The sequence below is a fragment of the Myotis lucifugus genome, unplaced genomic scaffold (assembly GCF_000147115.1).
Source record: "Myotis lucifugus unplaced genomic scaffold, Myoluc2.0 scaffold_158, whole genome shotgun sequence".
NCBI classification, from domain to species: domain Eukaryota; kingdom Metazoa; phylum Chordata; class Mammalia; order Chiroptera; family Vespertilionidae; genus Myotis; species Myotis lucifugus.
Genome location: NW_005871206.1, coordinates 2292708 through 2314929, shown reverse-complemented (window position 1 = coordinate 2314929; position 22222 = coordinate 2292708). Strand labels below are relative to the sequence as shown.

The window sequence follows — 22222 nt, the reverse complement described above, 5'->3', positions numbered from 1 at the left end:
TGGGGCCCGAGGAGAGAAAGGAGAATGCAGACCCCCGCACCCGGGGCGGGAGAGACCAGGCCCGGAAAGGAATCCGGGGCAAGGCTGAGAGTGAGGAGAGAGGGCGGGGCTGAAGGCCCCCAAAAGAATAAAGGGAGAGCGGAGGGTGGAGACTGCAGGCCCGGGGAGCTGGTGGGGAAAGAGGTCGAGATCCTGACCTCTGGGAGAGGCAGGGGAAGGGGGTGAAGCCATCAGCCCCGGAGGAAAAGACAAAGACCCCCTCCCCTCCCCCAAACCTGTGTGTGGGAAGGAGAGCAGCCGGGAGCTTTTCCTCCCCTCGGACCTCCGAAGGGAAGGAGCGGTAACGTCTCGAACAGCCCTAGGGCTCCCTTCCCCGCACGTCCAGGGCAGGCCCCTTCCCCATCCAGCTCAGCCTTTGTTCTTGAGCCTCTCGGCCGCCGCCCTGAATGGCCAGCCCGGCCTGGGTGGCTGTGTGTCTCCCAGAGCGGTGGAGGCACACGTAGGCACCATTGTGAGGGGGCAGGTTTGCCTTTGGTGCAACAGGGCGCCGTGAGGGTAAAAGCCTCCCTGGGCAGCCCGTCCCTACCCGTCTGGCCAGGCAGGGCCGGAGGGGGAGTGAATAGAACCCCCCGGGAGTGGGAAACGTAGCAGGTCAGGGCCACGAGGAGCCTGACAAACAATTCGCCCGCCCCTGTTCCTTGTGTTATCAAGGAGAGAACCCAGGTCGGGAGAGGGGGGATCGATCCCTTGGCAGGTCACCACCGGTCAGGCCCGCACGTGGGTTCTAGGCTGCGAAACGGTGCTCGGAGGCAGGAGCCCCGCGGGGAGCTGGAGAGGCCGTTCTGCTCGTGGGAGTGCGTGTAAACGCATGTGTGTGCACATCGGGGGGTGCTGCCCTCCAGCCCACACACCTCTAGGGAAGAATAGGAAACGTCTGGTTTTTTCTTCCCCTGTTTCATAAAGGAAGTGTCTACCTTCAAAAGTGGTGAGTCTATTGGGAGCCAAACATTGGGGGCCAGACAGTGAGGATTAGAAGCTCCCATTCCCATCATGTTCCCTTCACGGCCCCAAACCATAGTCAAGACTTGCTCTAGCCCTGTCTGCTGTGGTTCGGAACATCATTATTATGTAGTGTCCATTATGTGTCAGGGAAACGTGGAAAATCATCCCCTCCCACTTCCGCTTTCCACAGCTCTGGCACCTGCCAAATTCAATCAGGATTTCAGAGAAATAGGCAAAGCCTGAGGTCCCCCCTAACACCAAGGGTATTCTGATGTCAGCCTCTGTGTGGTGAATGGGGGGTGGGCACCTGTGGGGAGGTAGGGAGGGGGGAGAAGGAGGAGGCTTTATCCACTTAGGGTTTGTGCAGAGTTAATCTCATGAACGACTGGGAGGAGAATTTGTACCCTCTTTCTCCAGTGACCATTAGCTTCCAGTCCCTTCTATGGCCTGAAGGTCAGAGCCGCCATGTATGGTTGTGCAGGTTGTTCATGGTACAGTGGCATTCAGCCTCAGAAGCAAACGGAGGCTAAAATACCGCCAAACCGGTTTGGCTCAGTGGATAGAGCGTCGGCCTGCAGACTCAAGGGTCCCAGGTTCGATTCCGGTCAAGGGCATGTACCTTGGTTGCGGACACATCCCTACTGGGGGCTGTGCAGGAGGCAGCTGATCGATCTCTCTCATCGATGTTTCTAACTCTCTATCCCTCTCCCTTCTTCTCTGTAAAAATTCAATAAAATATATTTAGAAAAATAAAAATAAAATAAAAAATACATCCCGCACTCCACTTGCTGTGTGGTGTGCCCTGGCACAGGCCAGCATCCACCTGAAAGGTGCATGCTTGTTCCAAGTGGGCATAAAGGTAATTAAACTAGTGGTGGCCCTTGCAAGGCAATGCAGCCAGGACATAAATCCTCCCTCTCTCTGGCCCCCAGATTAGAATAAGGCAAGAGTTTGGTCATTCCCAGACTGTGGTCTGGAGGAGGTAGGGACACAGAGAACTTCAACAGGGGTCAGACTTCTGACTTTTAAGAAATAAGTTGTCAGCATATATGTGTGTGAAGTGTGTGTCAAGGACTAAACTCCAGAATATCAGAAAGATTTGTTAATAATAATACAGTTTACAAATAAGAGCTAATATTTGTAGAGCCCTCACTCTGTGCCGGGCTCTATTCTAAATGTTTTAAGTGCATATGTTATTGCATTTAATCTCTAGAACAATCATGGCGAGTATGTCCAGAGGAAACGTCCACTTAGAGAAGTTGAGTAAATTGCCCAAGATTACCCAGCTTGTCAGCGGCAGGATTCAACCCGAAGCTGTGCTGAGTGCTCCCAGTTTTACACTCAACCATTCCGCTCTCCTGCCTCCTAACAGAGAAGAAAGTGTAAACCAGGGGTTCCGTGGCTCTGTCTAAATCATCCCAGCGTTTCCTAAACTTATCTGACTCCAAAGCCCTTTTTTATCCAAACATTTATTAACATCTCCAGGAACTACTACTATTCCACAGGACACAGCTCGGAAAACTTGTGCTCTACTAATTACTGCCATTTATGTAAAATGCTTACTGTTTAGGATAATTACCATACAACATAGTAACTGTTATAATTAACTTCAGCTTAGCTTGGTGCCTGTTTTTATTTGATGCCACTACACGTTCATGATTGCCCAGTTTTCTGTTGCCCAGATAGCAGAGCCATGTCTTCAGATTTTAAAATCAGGGTATTTTTGTTTTTGTCTCATCTGTGGACCCATTACCCTCTGGCTACTTCTTTAGCTAAGGGGTTTTCCAGGGCACTGTGCTTCAGTCACTGTTCAACTTGAGTAGTTTCGTCCACATACACAGTTTTTACCATAATCTGGGCCCTGATAGCCGCCCTAAGTCCCAGACCTCTCCACTGTGGGTATCCCATGGGCTCTTCAGACTCCACATGCACACATATCAACCCTAGTCATTACGAGCATTGGCCCTGGAGCCAGAATGCCTGGGTTCCCACTGCTTTCCACCACTCTTCCAGCTGTGCAGATCTGGCCAAGCTATTTAATGTCTCAAAGTTTTATTTCCTCATCTATAAATTGAGAATAATAATATCTACCCCGCAGAGTTATGAGAAAATGCATGAAAAACTCCTGGCACGATGCCTGGTCCCTATAAATGATTAATAAATGTTAGCCATCATGAGCATCCCTCTTCCAGACTAGTTTTCCTTCCCTGTCTTTCTTACGTCAGTTCATGGCCCCATTATCCACCCAGGCACCAAGTCAGAAACCTGCAAGCCCCCTAGATTTGAGTCTCTTCCTTAACCATCACATCTCCATCATCACTCACCGCCTGGATATTTCTCCAGTTCATGTCTCCTTTCCTTGTAAGTGCCTCGTTTTCATTATGAATACCCTGCATCAGGTACTCCTCCAGTTGGGTCCTTGCCCCCATTCTTGGTACCTCCTCCCCAAATCCACACTGCAGTGATCTATCTAAAATGCCAATCACCAGGCCCCTCCCAACTAGAAGAAACCCTCGTGCTTTACCTAAACACACACACACACACACACACACACACACACACACACACACACCATCTCTGCCTTATCACCCCACACTTCCCATCTCCCTCTTCAACCTCTGGTAACACTATCAACTGCCTATGGCTTCCCCCACACCCAGATTCCACACCTTTGTCCCTGTGGTTCTCTTGCCTGTGAGGCTGTGGCTTTCGTTCGTGGTTAATTCCTTTGCCTTCTCTGAATCCCGGGTGGGATGCATATTCCTTTTCTTTGCTTTGGGCCATCCAGGGCTTATCACTGATCACATTCTATTAAACTTGTCAGTCATATGTTTGTCTATAGTTCCTTACAGACAGGGATCATGTGTGGACTGCAGAACCTAGCACAGTGCTGGAACATGAGAAGTTCTCTGAAAGTAATGGTTAAACTGATTGTGCTCATTAATGGCTGAAAAATATAGCTTAGAAAGACTCTCTGTCTCTTCCTCCACTCAAAGAACCATGACCAGGCTCTCTGTCTCTGGAGGACCAGCAATGAATGCTATTTACACTGCGTCCTTCCTGCCTAGAGCCAGGTTGCTAGCTAAGGTAAATCCCTCTTAGCCCTGGGGAAATTCTAGGCCTGATTTCTGAATTGATTTCCTCCTTAGAGTCTCTGTTGGGTATTTAGCTGATATCCTGACACCTTACAGATAATGACAATCAAAGACTCTCCCACCCCAACTGACTGAATCACCCAGAAGAGACCATCCAGAAGAAAGAGACCATCCAGTGAGAGGTCACTTTAGCTGTTGGTTTGCTTCAAGGGCTCCAGGAGGATGGAGAAAGGTGGGAACGCACACACTGATATTCCCATTGCACTGCAAACCCTGGTACCAGCCCCCAGTGGGAAACCTAAGGAAGAAAGCAACATGACCAGAACTACTGGAATCTGCCCCATTTCCTTGCTGATTTCTTGGGTGGCCTTAAAAGACAAACTTCCCTAGGCAACCATTTACCAAACCCCAAACATTGCCCTTTTCCCCCAAGTTCCCTGAAATCTGGAGGAGACAGCCAAGGGCAACCATGTGACTGGGAGCTAGTGAGATGAGCACTGGACTGGGAGTCAGAGAAGTCAGTTCTAAGCCCAATGTGGCTCTAGTCAAGTCATTTCACCTCTCAGAATCTGGATTTCTTCATCTAGGAAATGTAGGACTAGATAATCCGTAAGGTCCCTGTCAGCCCCAAAGTCTGTGATTCTCTGATTTCAATAATCTCTCACAAAGGGTGCCTTCCCTGTGGGTCAGAAATTTCTCTACCTCTAGCCAAGCTTAAATGTCCTCTTTTTTTCTGATTCTTCTCTCTGATACACTCAGAAGTCAGAGAGCATTTTTTTACACTCCCACCCCACCCTCCAAAACTGGGATATCATTTTGTTCATCTTTCTATTCCCTCAACTAACAAGGTACCTTGACATAGTTAAGATTCAATGACTGTTTAGAGCTTTAGTTAAAATATTAAAGCAAATGGTCACCAAGAGGGAAACAAAGAGAAGATGCTCCAATGGAAGTATATAGTGGTTTCTAGGTCATGACTTCATAATTTAGGAGTCTTCCTCCTTCATTGTCTGGACAATCTGGAGGAGCCCATCCCCTGCCTTGAGAGAACCATGACAATGATATGGAATTTGTCAGCCCTTGAATAACCAAAAGATCAAGTTAGGCTTCTTGGGTGCAAGAAATGCCTGAAGGAAAAAATAGGATCAGAATAGTGTCCCCTGACTCCATAGGACAGTTTCCTCAGGGCATTCCACTGGAGCAAATCATTGTCATTTTTCTGGAATCACCCCACTCTTGAGCTAAATTCCCAAAAAAGGACATCTGATTGGACAAATTAAGTCACAAGTCCACCTTTTGGCCATGGAAGTGAAGGGCGGCATGACTGATAGACCTTCTGGGTTTGAGGGAGGAATAGCTGATAGAAGGAAAATGCACAGGCAGTTACAAAAAGCAAGAGTATGGGCATTGGGCTTGGAGAGCCTCAATAATGGGAGACAAGATTATCTATGTGGGAGATCCTAGTCTCCACAGTCATAAAAACATACACTATGTTCTCTCGCTGTCAGTCTCTTAGAGTGAGGTGGGGAATGGTGAGGGGAGCCCTAAAAAATGAGGTCTGCACAATTTTGCCTTCCTTTTTAAGGACAATTTTAGAGGGAAACTTTGCCTTGTCAGGGATGTTACAGCATATTTCAGTCATCAAAAACCTTTTTTAAAAATCTTCTCGCTAGGAAATGGAGGCCCACCTTACATTTAACATAATAAGGTAATTCTATTTATATAACAGTTTTATTGAGATATAGTTCACATACCATAAAACTCGCCTTTTTAAAGTGCACAAGTCAGTGGTTTTTAGTATATTCACAGAGCTGCATAACCAGCATCACCATCTAATTTTAGAACATTTTCACCCCCCAAAAAAGAAACCCCATACTCACTGGCAGTCACTCCCCTATTTCCCCCTAATCTCCACTAATTTACTTTCTGTCTCCATGGATTTGCCTGTGCTAGACATTTTGTGTAAATGGAATCATAAAATATATGGTCTGTTGTGCCTGTCTTATTTCACTTAGTATAATGTTTTCAAGGTTCATCTATGTTATCCATGAATCTGTGCTTCATTCCTTTTTATGGCCGGTTAATATTCTATTGTGTGAGCACACCACATTTTATTTATCTATTAATCATTTGGGTTGTTTCCACTTTTTAGCTGTTATGAATAATGCCTCTATAAACATTCATGTACAAGTTTTTGTGTGGCTATATGCTTTCAATCCTCTTGATATACAGTATATACCTACGTGTGGAATTGATGGGTTTTATGGTAACTCTATGTTTAACCTTTTGAGGAAGGGTCAGACTGTTTCCCGAAGCAGCTGGACCTTTTTACATTCCTATCAGCAACACACTGTTATTACTTGTCTTTTTGGTTAAAGCCAACCTAGTGGGTGTGAAATGATAATCTCATTGTGGTTTTGATTTGCATTTTCTTGGTGGCTAATGATGTTGAGCAGCTTCTCACGTGTTTATTGGCAACTTGTATATTTTCTTTAGAGAAATATTTATTCAGATCCTTTGTTCATTTTTAAATTAGGTCATTTGTCTTTTTATTATTGAATTGTAAGAGTTTTTTATATGTCCTGGATACTAGACCTTCAGTAGAGATATAGTTTACAAATACTTTCTCCCATTCTGGGATTGTATTTTCACTTTCTTGATGGTGAAACTTTGAAGTACAAAAGCTTTTCATTTTTCTTTTTTCTTCTAAGGGGAGAATGTGAGTGCAGTCCCCCACTACCACAAATTATGCAGTTGAATTTCCCACATTTGGAGAAATTGCAGGCGTCAGCACAGCAGGAGTGCAATGGGTGAGCCTCACCCTAGGGAGACCACCTTCGTGATCATGATAGCTTCCCTACAAGGTAAGTAAACAAAGTTTTTAATTTTGATGAAGACCAATTTGTCTATTTCTTTTTGTCCCTTGTGCTTTTTTAATTTTAATTTTTAAATCCTCACCTGAGGATTTTTTTCCCATTGATTTTTAGAGAGAGTAGAAGAGAAAGGGAAAGACAGGGAGAAATTTTTAGATAGAGTGGCAGAGAGAGGGAAAGACAGAGAGAAATATCAATGTGGAAGAAACACATCGATTGGTTGCCTCGTTCACAGGGCCGGGGGCCCGGGGAGGAGCCTGAAACTGAGGTACATGCTCTTGACCAGAATTGAACCTGGGATCCTTAGGTCCACAGGCCAGTGCTTTATCCACTGAGCAAGACCGGCTAGGGCTGATTTGCATTTTCTTGGTGGCTAATGATGTTGTGCTTTTGATGTCATATCCAAGAAATCACTGCCTAAACCAAGACAACAAAAATTTATTCCTTGCCCTAACCGGTTTGGCTCAGTGGATAGAGCATCGGCCTGCGGACTCAAGGGTCCCAGGTTCGATTCCGGTCAGGGGCATGTACCTTGGTTGCGGGCACATCCCCAGCAGGGAGTGTGCAGGAGGCAGCTGATCGATGTTTCTCGCTCATCGATGTTTCTAACTCTCTATCCCTCTCCCTTCCTCTCTGTAAAAAATCAATAAAATATATATATATATTTTTAAAAATAATAAAATTAAAAAAAAATTATTTCTATCTTTTCTTCTAAGAGTTTTAGCTCTTGCTAAATGATCCATTTTGAAGTAATTTTTATGTAAGATGTGAAGTGGAATCTGAATTCTTTGTTTTGCATGTGGAATTCAATTGCCCCATATCATTAGTTGAAAAGACTATTCTTTTACCACTAAATTGTCTTGGCATCCTTATCAAAGATCAATTGACCATAAATATAGGAATTTATTTCTGGACTCCTAATTCTATTGTATTGATCTATATATTCTTATGCCAGCACCACACTTTCTTCATAGCTTAGTAATAAGTTGTAAATCTGGAAGTGTGAATCCTCCAACTTTGCTCTTCTTTTTCAGGATTCTTTGTCTATTCTCAGTCCCTTGCATTTCCATATGACCTTAAGGACTAGCTTATCAATTTCTATATAAAAGCCAGCTAGTAGTTTGATGGAGATTATGTTGAATCATAGATTTGATGAGTATTGCTATCTTAACAATATTAAGTTTTCTGATCTATGAGCATGGGATTTCCTCCCTTTTATTTAGGTCTTCTTTAATTTCTTTCAATAATGTATTACAATTTTCAGTGTACATGCCTTAAATTTCTTTTGATAAATACATTCCTAAATATGTCATTCTTTTGTTATTATAAATTGAGTTATTTTCTTAATATTATATTCAGATTGTTCATTGCTAGTATATAGAAATACAATTGGTTTTTGTATATTGTAGTTTGTATTCTGCAACCTTGTTGATCTCAATAAATCCCTAATAGTTTGTGTATGTCTATGTTCTTTAGAATTTTCTATACATGAGACCATATCATATATGAATAGAAATTGTTTTACTTCTTCCTGTCTGATCTGGGTTCCTTTTATTCCTTTTTCTTGCCTAATTGTTCTGGCTAGAACCTTCAGTACAGTGTTGAATAGAATTATGAGAGCAAACTTCCTTATCTTGTTCCGGATCTTAGGGGGAAAGCTTTTCAGTCTTTCACCACTAAGTCTAATGTTAGATGTAGGGGTTTTGTATATGCTCTTTATTAAGCTTAGGAAGTTTACTTCTATTTATAATTTGTTGAGTGTTTTTTTAGTAAAAATATATTGAATTTTTTCAAATATTTGTTCTGCATCTATTGAGATGATCATGTGGTTTGAGTCCATTATTTTATTAATATGGTATATTATATTGATTTTCAAATATTAAACCAATCTTGCATTCCTGGGATAAATGCCAGTTGGTCATGATGTATAATTCTTTTTATTTGTTGCTGGGTTCATTTTGCTAGTATTTTGTTGAGGATTTTTGCATCTATATTGATATGTTGATACATATTTTTCTTGTGATGTCTTTGGTGTTGGTATCTGGATAATACTAGACTAATGAAATGAGTTGGAAATGTTTCCTCCTATTGTATTTTTTGGAAGAGTGTGAAATATTGGTATTAATTCTTTAAAGATTTGGTAGAATTCAGCAGAGAAGCCATCTGGGCCTGGAATTTTCTTTGTGGGAAGTTTTAAAAATACTAACACAATCTCTTTAGTTCTTTTAAGTCTATTCAGATTACCTATTTCTTGAAGTAATTTCAGTAGCTTGTGTTTCTAACAATTTGTCCATGTTATCTAGGTTATCTAATTTAATAGCATTAAATAGTATACTTGTTCACAGTATTCCTTTGTAATCCTTTTCCTTTCTCTAAGATCTGTAACAATGTCCCTTCTTTCATTCCTCTTTGTAGTAACCTGAGTCTTCTCTTTTTTCTTGGTCAGTCTAGCTGAAGATTTGTCAATTTTGTTTATTTCTTCAAAGAACCAACTTTTAATTTTATTATTTTTTTATTGCTTTTCTATTCACAGGATGGTTTGGGGGCACCCAAATGATATAAGCTGTTTGGGTCAGGGGAAGCTCAGACTGGGTCTATTTCTTTGAGCAGCTGGATTCAAACTCAACTCCTTGTTTATTTCACTCTAAACAGGGTTTTATTTTAGTATCTCTCTCATCTCTATGACTCCTTGAGTGATATGACAAAGAAGATAGAGACCATACCATTACTTGGGGCCTATGAGGAACAACTATTCCATTCAATCCATAAACACTTCTTAAACATTAACAAGCTGTGAGGAGGACACCAAGGGGGACAGGGATGAGTAGCCAGAATCAGCCTCAGAATTTTCCAAGTCCACAGTCTAGTTGGGGAGACACACATGTACACAACCAACCTTAACACAGATCACACTACAATGAGGGCTGTGACTGTGAGCAAAATACTCATGGGGAGCACGGGGCTAGGGAGGCAGTTAATCTGTCTGGAAGAATTAGGAAACAGGAAAGTTGGCATTTGAGGTAAGTCTTAAAGCATGGTAGGATTCAGGGGAAAAGAGAAAATGGAGGGAGGGAAGGTTCTTCAGTCAGAAAGAAGCATACAAGCCAAGGCAGGGAATGGTAGGAAGCCAGGCCTGGCAGGGACAGAGTGTGCTGGGAAGGGAACAGGCTGGACAGAAAAGCTAGGACCAGACTTTGGACGGGCCTAAAGGATGTGCTTAGGAGCTAGAATGTTATCCTTAAGGAACTTGGGGCCCAATGAAGGGCACTGAGCAGGAGGATGCATGACCAGCTTCCATAGGAATGTGGGGCTGCAAAAAACCTAAGTCGTTTTATTCAGGTTCTATGGTACCATCCAAACCCCTAGAAACAGTAAAGATAGCTGCCTTTACCATTGTTGATCACCCCTCCTTGGGACTATCTCCTCCCTAAGCTTCCATGGCACAACACTTCCCTGATTTCCTTCCTACCTTTCTGGCTGCCTTAGCAGGCTCCTTTTCCTCTGCCCATCCTAAGTGTTGGTGTTCCTCAGAGTTCTCTTCTAGATCCTTTTCTCTTCCCACTAGACAGTTCTCCCTTGGAGATCTCACATGTTGCCATGGCTTCAGTGACTGGCTATGGACTGGGAACTCCCAAGTTTATAGGTAGCTTTCTCAGACCTCTCCTTGTGTGGACCATCAGATCTCACTGTCCATTAGACATCTCCATTTAGGTGCTGTCTTCATTAAAATTAGGTCCAGCTGTGAGTAGAAGGCAACCCCCCAAGTAAAATGGCCCAAACAAGATAGGAGTATATTTCTCTTTTAGATAAAAGGAGTTCAGAGGTATGAAGACCAGGTCTGGGATGACAACCTAGGAGTCATATGTCTGAAATCTGTCCCTTTGCCTTTATCCCCAAGCCACCATCCTCCTCCAGGTCAACTGCAACAGCTTTGCCATTCTTGCTCCTCTCAAATAAATTATCTATATCTACAGTATCCAATATGTGAGCCACTAAACATGTGTGGCTACTGAACACTTTAAAGGTGGCTAATTCAAATTGAAATGTGCTGTAAGTATAAAACACACATTGGATTTTGAAGGTTTAATATGAAAAAGTAAAACATCATTAAGATTTCTCTATTGATTATATGTTAAATGATAATATTTTTCATGTATTGAATTCAGTAAAACATTATTTAAAATTAATTTCACCTGTTTGTTTTTACATTTTTAATGTGGCTACTAGAAATTTTCAAATTTCTTGTGGCTCACATTTATGGCTCTCATATTTCTGTTGAACAGCACTGCTCCCCACAGAAGCAAAAAGGATCTTTCTTAAACACAAATATGAACTTGTCACACGTCTTCTTAAAACCTTTCAGTGGCTTATCATTGCCTTTAGGATAAAGTTCATTCTACTCCATATGTTTTTCAAGCCCACACCCAGCCTCGCCCTCCAGCCTTATCTTGCACAACCTCCTCTCTCCACCTTGCCCCTTGCACAAACACACACCCTTTGTTTTTGAAACCCACACACCAGGTCCTTGCATCTTAGAGCCTCCTGTTACCTTTTCTTAGCTTAGAAGGACATCCAGTGGATTGACTCTGCCTTTTAACCCCTCTAGAGCCTCTAGAGACCCCCCCTGCCATGAGCTGTTCCATGTGGAGTTTCTGATCCCAAAAGAGTCCAGCACAGAAAGGGTGGCTAGATTCCCCTTTGCCCTACCCAAGTGGTTCCTGAAGGTGGGACTCACGCTGGGGGGCAGACCCTGCACCTGGCAAAGCCATTGCTCACAGCTTTTATTATCCTCGTCTCTTTTTTCCTTTCACAGCCAGGTCAGGTCTCACAAAGCAATAGGTATTACCTGCAGTTCCCAACCTGGAGAATTGAAAACACATGCCCAGCATGCTGCCAACAGCAGCCACCAGGAAGAGACTCTGTAATTACACACAGACAGGGGTCTGCCTTCCTGTTCTCACTCATCTATGAAACGCTTCCATTCCCTTCATGTCCCACGGTGCCTTAAAAAAAATGAAATATGAACCTGGGCCCTTCAGAAGAGTGAGTTCCGACTCCCCACTCCACATGGCAGACAGTAGAGCTCGCCACGATTCAAATCCTTTCAGTCATGCATTTGTTTCTTCATCCAGGACACACTTAATGGCCCCCTGCCATGTGCCAGCACTGGCCCTGGGGTTGGGAACACATTAAATACGACCCATGCCCTACTTTTGAAAAGCTCACAGTCTAGTAAGGAAGTTAAGGTATCTAAGTAGTTTCAGGAAAAAAAAAATCAAAAAGTGATGTATAGAGGGTTTCTTGGGCAACTGCAGTCATGACAGCGGCTGCCCCCAGTGCTGGCGGCTCTGTGCCCGAGGCGGCCGGCTCCGTGAAGCGCCGCTGCAGTACAGTCTTCTTCTGCAGTACCTGGTGGGTGACCAGCGTCAGCCCAGGCTCCTGGAGCACGGGAGCCTGGGCGGGATCCCGAGTCGGACCAAGACTGAGGAGCAGAAGATGATCGAGAAGCGATGGAAAGCTGCGTGCGCCTTCAAGGCAGCGCTGGCCTGCGTGGGTGGATTTGTCTTGGGAGGTGCATTTGGGGTGTTCACCGCCGGCATCGATATCAATGTGGGCCTTGACCCTAAGGATCCTTACTGTATTCCAACAGCAAAAGAAGTTAAAGACATGGGGCAGAGAGGAATGTCGTATGCCAAAAATTTTGCCATTGTGGGTGCCATGCTTTCTTGCACTGAGTGTTTGATCGAATCTTACCAGGGAAGATCAGATTGGAAGAACAGTGTCATTAGTGGCTGCATCACCGGAGGAGCCATTGGTTTCAGAGCTGGCTTAAATGCTGGAGTCATTGCTTTCTCTGCTGCAGTTGATCCCGGGAAAGACATCACCAGCCCAGGACCAGAGCTGCTCTGTGGAGGGCATTTCTGCACCACTCCAGGGCCCTCGCTTCAGACACTGAAGACATTTGTTTCCTCTCAGACAGTCCATGTTGTGAGGAGCCGCCTGGCCACTGGACGCCTCCAGCCTCGGAGCAGCCACACTCTCTGCTCCTGGATGCCAGCCTCTCTCTCTCCGGCAGATTAGGAGTCAGTGTGTTGATTTGTAGAAATTAAGCTCCACAGAGATTCGGTGCTGACCACACTTGGCCCTCTGGCTGGTTGGTGCTGTGGGAACGGAGGTGACTTTACAGACCCAGGAAGCTGCTTGACCTTGGAACTCCATGCAGTCATCCCTCTCACGTATCCATCAGGGCAGGGCAGAGTAAACGTATGCCTGCTGACCAATTGTGTCACTTTGTTTAGCCTTCTGCTACCCTTGTTGAAAAAATGTATTTATATTACAGTTTTTAAAAAAGTGGTGTGTAATAAAGAAAGTGAAGATAAAATCCTAGATAAGAGAAAGATAATGTTGGAAAGGATGTCTGTTCCTTGACAGGTAATATAGTATAGTGCCTAAGAATATAGACTCTGGAAACACAGGCCTGGGTTCAAGTCCTGACTTTGCCACTTAATAACTGTGTAACCCAATGGAGAAATGGGGAGAATTTTGAGGGTATGAAGAAAAGTTAGTGTCCAGAAAAGTTAGTGTAGTAACAATGGATGTCAGCTGGTATAAACAGGGACCATAGCGTAGAACATGAGTTTTCTGCAAGTGTGGGGCAGGAAGGTAGGGCATTCTAGACGGATAGGGGTACAGAACAAAATGTGCTGTTTTATGGAATTCCTGTTGGATACAGTATAGCCTGTGAGAAAGGAAGAAAGAGGTGAGGCTAGTAAATTGGGTTGGGGGTTAAACTTTGGAACACTGAACGCCAAAATGGACTTAACAAGTACAATGACACAGACAACCTTGAGAGGGCAGCTTGCCCACCTAGCCCCAAGCAACGGTCCTCATCTTTAGAGCCACATTCTGTTGAGCTAAACTTCTGGGTCTTCAAAGATGAGGAGCCAGCCCTTGGGGCATGGTGCAACGGCCTGTCTCCTGGATTCTGCCCAACTGGAAAAGCTTTTCCCTGCCTCCCCAGCAGCTCAAGAGCTGGATTCAGGACTGAGGGAGAACAGCCACTTTCTTTTACAATGACACGTGGACGTGGGCATCTCTGCCCACCAGAAGGCTAGTGTTGGGGCACCAAGGCTGCAAGAGGCCTCAGGAAAGGTGGCAGGTGGGGAGGAAGGTAGACCAGGCCAGGTGAGGCTGATCGGCCTCATAGCTTGTCACTAGCCTGTTTTCCTCTGGGGTTCGACAGAACCACCTCAATCCTATTTTCAAGTGGGGCCGACTGAGAGCAAAGATTTCATCAAGTGAAAAACGATCTAAGGAGAGGCCCTGCTGGGAGACTGCAAAAGGGGGCAAGGGTCCCAGAGAGTGATTCCTAGCTCAGGGACGCCCCAACTCTGGGTTGAGGGACCAGATTGGAAGGCAAGGTGGTATAGTGCACAGGGTCCTGCCTGGAGAAATCAGCAGGCCTCCATTCTTGTGCATTTTTGTCTCTCCTTGTGGACTTTGGGAACATCTTTTCTCCTTGGCCTCTGTTCCTTCTCAGTAGAATAAAAGGGTTTTGCCAGGAGGGTCTCAGGTGCCTTTACAGCTCTGTACTCCAGTTAAACAATGCCCTGCTGTTAGGATTTGGGGTGCTGGAGTGTGTCCTAAATATTGGAAGGAACCCAGAACAGCCAGACCTGAGAAAAGAGCAAACTAGAGGGCTGTCCTGAGCCCCCAATAGGGTACACAGGGATGAGGCCTGTAGAACGGGTGGGGAAGGAGGGGGATGGCGCCTGACATCTTCAGGACAAGGGAAGGTAACTGGTAAAAGGTATCTTCTCCCAACTCCAACTACCTCAGGATCCTGTGGAAAAGCTGCATTATAATCGATAGCCTCATAAATAAATAAAGGAGTCAACGCATCCTGTCTCCAGCTCAGGCCTTCTTTAGGAAAATTGAACCTCGACCCACTTCTGCTCACCCATTCTGGATTTCTACAGAGGCTTCACAGAGAAGGAACTCCTACAGGTCATCTTAGGCATCCCCCTGCCTCTGGGCTGGCCTGCCATGCACCCCATCCAAGAAGGTCAAGGGCTGGGGAGTGTGCCCTCTATCTGTCTCCTCCCCCCGCCCAGAAAGGCCCTCTCTCTCCTGCAGTCTCCCTTCCCCCGGTCCCTGAGGCTCTCTCACTGGGAACTCTCGATCTTACCCTCATCTTTTTACCCCTGGTAAATTCTCCCTGTCCTTTCAGCTCTGGCTCCTTGCTTCTCACCTCTCCTGATTTCATGCCATCTGATCACTGCTTGGCACCAAACAGAATGAGAAGCAGGAGGAAGGGAGCTGCTCCCCAATCTCTGTGGTCTCCTTCCATACCCACCCCTCGGACTCCTTATCATCAGTGGTCAATGAGCCCTCAGGGTCTGACAGAGTAAATGCATTTCTTTTCTTTTCTTTTTAATAAGGAAGGGATAGTCTTTTTTTTTTTTTTAATGTCTATTGATTTGCGAGAGAGGAAGGGAGAGGGATAGAGAGAAAAACACTGATGAGAGAGAAACAGATCGGCTACCTCCTGCATGCCCTCCACCTGGATGGAGCCCAAAACCCGGGCATGTGCCATGATTGGGAATCAAACCTGTAACCTCTTGGCTTATGGGTCGACGCTCAACCACTGAGCCACACCAGTCAGACAGTAAATGCATTTCTGTAAGCAATGGACAAAGACCCTTGTCACTTCACAGGGAGTTGACTTCCTCTCTCTGACTTCTAATACAACACCGGACATGTTTTCCTCCTAGGAAAATGCAAATCTCCGATAAAGCAAGTTCAATATTTTGGACCCCAAAGACCAAGATGGTGGTCAGCCCTGTGTGGTGATGGGCAGCTGCCTTCTGGATGTGCCTTGAATCACATCAGGACCTTTCCTCTGCTGGGGCGACTCATCTCCCCTCCAGCTCCTGGCCCAGACAGAGAGCTCTTCTGTGCCTAAGGACTCGGGCTGCTTGGGCTGTGACAGCCCCCTTTGTTCATAATTACTGGCCATTAAGCTCCTGCTGATTCCTGGGGACTGAACATCCCTTTAAAAATAGGTTTCTGAGTAGAAGGTACCCCATCCCTGCTTTCTTTCATCTCCAAGTTAAAATTTAGAATATTCCATTTCCTTCTGAGTTATCCATGGCAGAGTTTCCGCCCCAGCTTCCCCACCCCACCTGGTCTCCTCCTGTCACCGGTCATTACCTAAAGGCACAACTGGGAGGGTGAGTCTGTAGCTAATGTAACCACAGTGCTTCCCAGTGCTTCCCAGCGCACATGAACAGAAAGTGTTGTTCTGAGACGTCTATACCAGCGGTTGCCAACCTTTCAGACCTCACAGACCACCAGTGGTCCACGGACCACCAGTTGGCGACCGCTGGTCTATCCAGTGTACCTTTCCCTGGGCACTGGTGATCTGCTTTCCTCATCCCAGGGAGGAGCTCAGGCCTAGGAAGCAGTCAGTAATCCGGGCTCCTGGCTCTGGCTTGGCTGTCTCCCAGCTGACAGGAGGTAGCTCTGGCTGGCTGCCCAGCAAGTGGCAAAGATATCTCCTAAGAGGCAAGGGTGGCCAGTAGCACAGTTCAATGGACTTGTAAAGCTGGTTACTAATTTTCAAGGCTTCATTAATGAACTCCCACAACGTATGGGGAACATGTCTATCTACTGGGCTTCCTCCCCTAGGAGAAGGTGGTGAATGCAGTGCAGCTATAGCTCCTAGAGCTGAAAAGGTCTTCAAGAAATTATTTGGTCCAGGCCTCTCCCTTTGAGTGGCCACCAGGGCCCAGCCTTGATGTGACTGGCCCACGGTCTCAGGCAGGACTCTAGGGCCCCAGCTCTGCCTATAGCACCGGCTGGGGATGGCACTGAGCAAATGGGTTGTGGCTGTCACTAGAGGAACTAGCAGCAGGCACAGCAGACTATGTTTTCTTTGCAGGCTGAGGGTAACTAGAGGAAGCTGAGAATTCCTCTGTTCTGCCTCAGACAGAAGGAGGGGGAGGGAGGAGAGGAACAGGGAGGCCAGGGGCTCTCAAAGGAGGAACTATTCCAGCTCCTAGGATAAGTGAGGTAATAGGGATCAGAGGTGGCAGGGAAGACAACCCTAGGGCCCCACGGAGTCCCTGAGTAGGATGTCAGGAGCCTGGGTCTTCTGTTTGGAACTGTTCTGGGGGAGTCATGGTGAGAGCTCTGTGACATTGGATAAGTTACTTTACTCTCTGTGCCTTGGTTACTTTATTAATAAAATGGGAATAATAATACCCACCTGATAAAGTCATTTGAAGAGTAAGTGCCTTTGAGTACGTAACGTGCTTAGAATAGTGTCTGCCTCGTAGTAAGCAGTAGGTAAGTTTTTGCTCTCCCTACTTTGTTGAATCCCCACACAAAGCTCTGAAGTAGATTACCAATCTCTGAGGCTCAGTGAGATCAACTGATTGACAGCATGGGTGTCCTCTTAAGGTCCTCTTTGGGTGGAAGCAGCTTCAGACTCACCAGCTCACACCCCAAGTCCATTTCTGTCTGGAAATTGCACAGCTACTTCATCAACAGCAGGGACAAAGGTGGATCTCTGACCTGCCTCAGAGGCCTGGCAAGCCTCTAGGGGCCAGGCTGGCTGGCGGCTTCAGGCTCAGCCAGAGGTCCCGCCCATCAACTCTTGCAGCACCCAGATCCGGGAGCCTCCTAGACACCACACCCTGCACACCTCCCCTCCCTCCCCCGGCCCATCCCCCACCTCGGCCTCCCCTGGAGACATCACCTGCCCACATTGTCTCCCTTCCTTGTGCAACATGCTGGCTGCCCAGACTGGAGGGACACTTTGGATCTCAGATCTCAGGATAAACAAACTGCTGCTCAGGCCCAGCCCTCTGCTGGCTTGCTGCTCTCCGCCCGCCTCAATCCGCAGTGCACAGTCGCTCTGTTGTTCTCTGTTCTCCTGCCAACTTGGCAGCTCGTCTCTGCTGTTACTATCAACACCTCCGAGGGAGAAGCGAGAGGAGTCAGCTCTGATCGCCTGCGCACTGAGCACAAATTCATGTCAGAGCCAGCCCTGGGATGCCTCTCAAGCTCCCTAGAGGAAAGGTGGGCCTGATCACAGCGGCCTGATTGCAAACCAGCCTCCCAGCAGAGCCCAGGCCTGGCCAACAGCTCTGATAGGCAGCAGGAGGCAGGCACACAGAGGGCTGCTGGGTCTGTCTCAGCCCAGCTCTTCCATGGTCTGGGCGGGGTTGGTGGCTTCAATTCCTGAGATGTTTGGTGAGGGGTTGGGCAGCCTGTGGCCAGGGTTGAAGAAACAAGTCTTTCTCTCTCCAGACTGTGAGCCCTGGAATGCTGGGACTGTGCCTTCTGCCTTCCATCTTTCTTGGACTCATGTGTAGAACTCTTGCCTCCCTTGTCAGATTGGATTGGGAGCCCCTAGGTGACTACACTTTCCCCACTGAATAGAAACTTCCCACAGACAGAAACTACCTTTTTCTCTTTCCAGACCTCTCAGGCCCTGCCCATTTGACCCATAAAGCAGCTAATGCTCCTCTCTGGCTCCTGCCAGGACTCCTGCGGTCCAGTTTGGAAGAAGGGAGAATCCATATCTTTAGGGACCCAATGCCCTCCTCTCCCCTTCCCTTCCCTTCCCTTCCCTTCCCTTCCCTTCCCTTCCCTTCCCTTCCCTTCCCTTCTCTTCCGTTCCTTCCCTCTTTCTTTTCTCTACACTCACCAGGCCCTCCTTCCAGATGTAAAAAACGATCCTAAGACCACCCTCTATTCCCTGCTTCAGAAATCAGAAGACCACCACCAAGAGAGACACAGCCACTTTCCTGGTAAGAACCCTCCAGGTCCCTGGAAGGCCAGCTGACTTTCCATGGGCCAGAAAACAGGAAAAGAGAATTCATTCAATGGGCCAGGATGTAAATAAGCCATAGGAGGCTGCGCCATTCCAGGCTGCACCTGTGAGCATCTCGCGACTGAAGCCCTGTCAGCGTTTCCATGACAAACTGGTATTTCTGGAGGCCTCACTTCAAGAGCATGCCTTGTGGTAAGACTTGACACTAAAATGCTGTCATAATTTTTTTTTACCTAGAAAAGATTGGATGCTCTAAAACCAACCTGCTCATTATATGTGTTTACTTTCCATCCTGAGAGTTTTGTGGGTATTATATTTGTACGGCGTTCATGCAAGCATGTGATATACATGTGGGAGTTCTGTGGTAGAGAGCTGCCATGGCAAATACACAACCACTATACTGTGTGCTAAGACATATCCCCTCCCTAAAACATCTCCCCATTGTGACAATGTACCACCCCTAACAGGGACTAAGCCATCATCTGATGAGGGTTAGGAAAAGAACCGTGAGGCACCAGGAAGGATGGCCAAAGGGTAGAAGATCCTTAAAAGAGGAATGAAAGGCATCCAAGATGTTTTACAGGGTTGGTAGGCCTGCCTGTGGGAGGACACCTGCCCACTGTACGTACACACACACACACACACACACACACACACACACACACGGCTTTTTACATAGGGTAGTTGTTCCCCAAGTCTAAGTGGTGTTCAGATTCACCTGGGATGCTTCCAACAGTGCAGTTACCCAGGCCCTGCTGTAGACATACTGAATCAGAGTTTCTAGGGCTGGAGCCGAGCCCAAGACTACATTGTAGGGAAGCATCCAGGTGATGCTGATTTACAAACCCTGATCTAAAGGATAGAGCACCAAAGGAGAAACAAAATACTTGAACGTGGGCTGTAGCATCGCCATTTAGTGAGGGACTCTGAGCACTACACTCTGAACCTGTGGGAAATGTGTGACCTAGTGGCCATGGCCTGTGGCCATTCTGTGTTATGGAAATGCCCATTGAAAACCATCAGACAATGCAAGTGTTAATTGTTATCCCATACACACACAGAGCACATGGGTACATGTGTACCCAGGTACCTGCATTTTCTACAGAGAGGGCAGGTCTGATCATCATTCTCCTTCACCTAAGTGTGTGGCTGTTTTCACTTCCAGATGGACTTTTTCACTTCAGGACATGCCCTCTGTTCTCTTCCAATAGCTTGGCAAACAGTAAAAAAATAAAAATTAAAAAAAAAAGATTTTTCTATCTAATGATTTTATCCACCATTTATGATCTCTCAGATGTTTGTCCCTTCTGGGGAGTTGCTCCTGTTTTATGACAAGGGAAGGGGGAACCCAAGCAGGTGGGCTCAGAGGACTTTATACCATTGAAACAAAAGCACACACACAAAATTCCTCATACAGTGTCTGGGTTTCCCGAACTTCCTGACACCTTTCCAAGAGTCCAGGAACCCCAGGCACAGAACACATGCCCCACCTGGCTCTAGCAGCCCAAGCCCTCTGAGCTCCCAGGGAGTTATGGGCAAGCACAGGAGGCATCCTTTCAGCCCCTCTGTTTGCTTAATGACCCACTCATCACTCCCTCCCCTCAAGCTTTGAGATAGACTTGCCTGACCTTCTGCCCCTCCCCAGGAAGGTTAAAATCCAGTTACACAATGACACATCACCTATGTTAGGACAGAATCTCCTTGCTTCTCACTTTCAGCCACTGTTATTTTTTCCCCCACTGAGAAAATAGAAATCAGAAGAAAAAATCCTATCCTCCCACCACCAAAAATATTATCCTCCAATATTCAGGCTCTCACTCTCTGCCTTCACTCCTCTATATGATGAATAGACCATGTGTCTGTCTGAGGCCAGGCCCTCCCTTATATACTGGATTAGGCATGACTCCAGCAATTATCTGCTTACTCATCCACATGGTCAAATTTTCTCTCTCTATTGGACCATCCCCAACAGCACACTAATGGAATATAACTCTCATCTTTTAAAAAAATCTTGCCCCTACCTTCCCCTCCAGTGACTTCACCAAATATTTGTCTGCTAACTATTCATAGCAGAACTTGAAAAAATTGCCTAAACTGTTTCTATTTTCTCACCTCCTATTCTCTTTCATACACTACAGTCAGGCTTGTGCCCCTTCCAGAACAATGAAACCACATTTATCAAGGTTCACAATGATTTTTATGCTGACAAATTCAATTGTCAGTTCTCTGTTCTTATCAGACCCGTCAGCAGCAAGTAGTCATGTGATCACTCCCTTATTTTTTAAAAAAAATATATTTTTATTGATTTTTTTACAGAGAGGAAGGGAGGGGGATAGAGAGTTAGAAACATCGATGAGAGAGAAACATCGATCAGCTGTCTCCTGCACACCCCCTACTGGGTATGTGCCCGAAACCAAGGTATATGCCCTTGGCCGGAATCGAACCTGGGACCCTTAAGACCGCAGGCCGAGGCTCTATCCACTGAGCCAAACCGGTTAGGGCGATCACTCCCTTCTTGAAACACTTTCTTCAGTTGCTTTCAGATATCAGAGTCTACCAATCTTCCCCATACTACACCAGCTGTTCCTTTTCCATTTTTCTTCTCACTAACTTGAAGGGTGGAATGCCCTAGTGCTTAGGTCTTTTTAAAAATATTGTTTATTGACTTCAGAGAGGAAGTGAGAGGGAGGAGATAGAAACATTGACGGTAAGAGAGAATCAATGATTGGCTGCCTCCTTCATGCCCCACACTGGGGATGGGGGCCGGAAACCCCGACATGTGCCCCTGACCAACCCAACCCAGGAAATTTGAATTGTGACTTCCTGGTTTCATAGGTCAACGCTCACCCCCCTGAGGTTCAGTAATTTGCTAGAATGTCACAGAACTCAGGATAACACTTTACTTACATTTTATGGGTTTCATTATAAAGACTATGAATGAACAGCCAGATGTACAGGTATGTGGGCTGGGACCAGATACAGGAGCCTCTGTCCCCCAAGGAGTTCAGGTGCACCACCCTTCCTGCATGTGGACGCATTCACCAACCAAGAAGCTCTTCTGGGTCTTGCTGTTCAAAAGTTTTTATCTTGAATAATCTCCAGTCCTCCCCCATTCTCTGGAAACTGAGGAATGGTTGGGGCTGATCTAATTTTACCTCTAATCTTACCTGTTTGATCTTTTTGGTGGCCAGCCAGCATCTTGAGCTGTCTAGGGGCTCCATGCTGAGTCATCTCATTAGCATAAACTTAGATGTGGTCCAAAAGGGCTCATTATGAATAACAAGACACTACTATAGTATCACTCAGGAAATTTTGTGGGTTTTAGGAGCTTTGTGCCAGAACCAGGAACAATATGTATGTATGTGTGTGTGTGTGTGTGTGTGTGTGCACATACCCAGTAGGGAGTGTGC

The 22222-nt window shown here is 46.1% G+C and overlaps 1 long non-coding RNA gene, 1 other non-coding gene and 1 pseudogene across 2 annotated transcripts; 2 read left to right on the top strand and 1 right to left on the bottom strand.

The window, feature by feature from the left end:
• Positions 1-625: 625 nt before the first annotated feature.
• On the top strand, positions 626-19085 carry LOC102431081. Its single transcript, XR_002830930.1, has 3 exons — positions 626-985; positions 6809-6961; positions 18747-19085. It is a non-coding gene; the product is annotated as an uncharacterized LOC102431081 (long non-coding RNA).
• Positions 6806-6969, bottom strand: LOC111827402. Its single transcript, XR_002830941.1, has one exon. It is a non-coding gene; the product is annotated as a U1 spliceosomal RNA (small nuclear RNA).
• LOC111823009 lies at positions 12288-13341 on the top strand (annotated as a pseudogene).
• Positions 19086-22222: the final 3137 nt, after the last annotated feature.